The 1746-nt window shown below is 48.6% G+C and overlaps 1 pseudogene; it reads right to left on the bottom strand.

Moving 5' to 3' along the window:
- Positions 1–1534, bottom strand: part of LOC111548863 — an 11439-nt pseudogene extending 9905 nt beyond the window's left edge.
- Positions 1535–1746: the final 212 nt, after the last annotated feature.

The raw sequence follows: 1746 nt of genomic DNA, 5'->3' as shown, positions 1-1746 counted from the left end.
TATTGGTGATTCTTCATTCATTCAGAACATATTTATAAAGCACCAGGTGCGGGTTTTCACGCCTGTAATCCCAACACTTTGGGAGGCTGAGGCAAGCGGATCACTTGAGGTCAGAAGTTTGAGACCAGCCTGGCCAACATGGTGAAACCCTGTCTCAACTGAAAATACGAAAAACAGCCAAGAGTGGTAGCACGTGCCTGTAATCTCAGCTACTCAGTAGGCTGAGGCAGGAGAATCGCTTGAACCTGGGAAGCGGAGGTTGCAGTGAGCTGAGATCGTGCCATTGCACTCCAGCCTGGGCGACAGAGTGAGACTCCATCTCAAAAAAAAAAAAAAAAAAAAAAAAAAAGGCGCAAAACTTGCTGCTAGACAAGGATTAAAAAGACAAACCATGAAAGTAGACAAGGGGGACTGCTTTGAGAAATACACAGGAAGTGAAGTCAATACTGAGGTGTGGGGAAGAATGGTGTTGGGACCTCTGCTAGCCCACCTTTGAGAAAATTAGAAACTTTGTTGCCATCTGCCAGGAAGTGGTTGTAATAAATAGAAAAATCTATGCTGTCATGAATGGCGGGCTGTCTCAGGCATGTCCTTCTCATGACAGCAAATGGAAGAGTGAGAACAAAATGAGCAGGTGCATTCTCATACCTCTGGACAAGACCCCATCACTGAGCCCAGAGTCAAGGGTGTGGGGCAGTTACCTGGCAAAGGGTATGGATACTTGGAAGGAGGAAGAATTGTTCTGTTACAGAATCAGTTTGTCAGCCAGTCTGCTACAGAATATAGGTGTTATTTTATTTTATTTTTTTTGAGACGGAGTCTCTCCCTATCGCTCAGGCTGGAGTGCAATGGTGCGATCTCAGTTCACTGCAACCTCCGCCTCCAGGGTGAAAGCAATTCTCCTGCTTCAGCCTCCCGAGTAGCTGGACTACAGGTGTGCGCCACCATGCCCAGTCAATTTTTTGTATCCTTAGTAGAGACGGGGTTTCACCATATTGGCCAGGCTGGTCTCGACCTCCTGACCTCGTGATCCGCCCACGTTGGCCTCCCAAAGTGCTGGGATTATAGGCGTGAGCCACCGCGCCCGGCGGTGTTTTTTGTTTGTTTTTTTTAACTCTGCAAGAGTAGAGTATTTTGGATTTGGGGGCTTATGGGCATCCCACATATCCTAATCTAGGGGTGAGTGGAAGGTCATAGAGCGCATTCTCAGGAGGCTTTCCATTCTTACAGAGATGAGCTGGACAGGACTCGTTTGATAAGTTTGGAAAAGCTGCCTCCCAGTGAGCCATAACACAGCCCTGGACAGGGAGACAGTCACGTGAGCTGTAGAGAGCTGTAGAGAACATTAAGGACCAGAACTTAAATATAGCTCTGAATATATTAGTATTACCAACTACCCCAAAAGCTCCAGCCCCAGGGGCTGAGATACATAACATCACCTCAGAATCCTTACCAGAGACTTCCAGGAGGAGCTCAGATCCCTCTGGAGGGCATAATAGAATTGGTGCTGCAGAGAGTGGAGCTGAGTCTCCATTAGGCACCCTCATCTCAGTGCGGCTTCATGCAGGATCTCCACCCCTACCCTGCAGGCATCCTGGGTCCAAGCCTGGAGGGATGTTGATTTCCCCGTGATGGCCCAACACCCCATCCCCAGCTAGTAAGTGGCAGGGCCAGAGCTTCAACCTCTGCTCAAGCCACTGCCGGTGAAGAGTTCTGACAACTTCATACAGAGCCTGAGATATCTAA

The sequence above is a fragment of the Piliocolobus tephrosceles genome, chromosome 19 (assembly GCF_002776525.5).
Source record: "Piliocolobus tephrosceles isolate RC106 chromosome 19, ASM277652v3, whole genome shotgun sequence".
Classification (NCBI taxonomy): Eukaryota; Metazoa; Chordata; class Mammalia; order Primates; family Cercopithecidae; genus Piliocolobus; species Piliocolobus tephrosceles.
The sequence above is the reverse complement of the archived record's forward strand: the minus strand, read 5'-3'. Positions and strand labels throughout refer to the sequence as shown.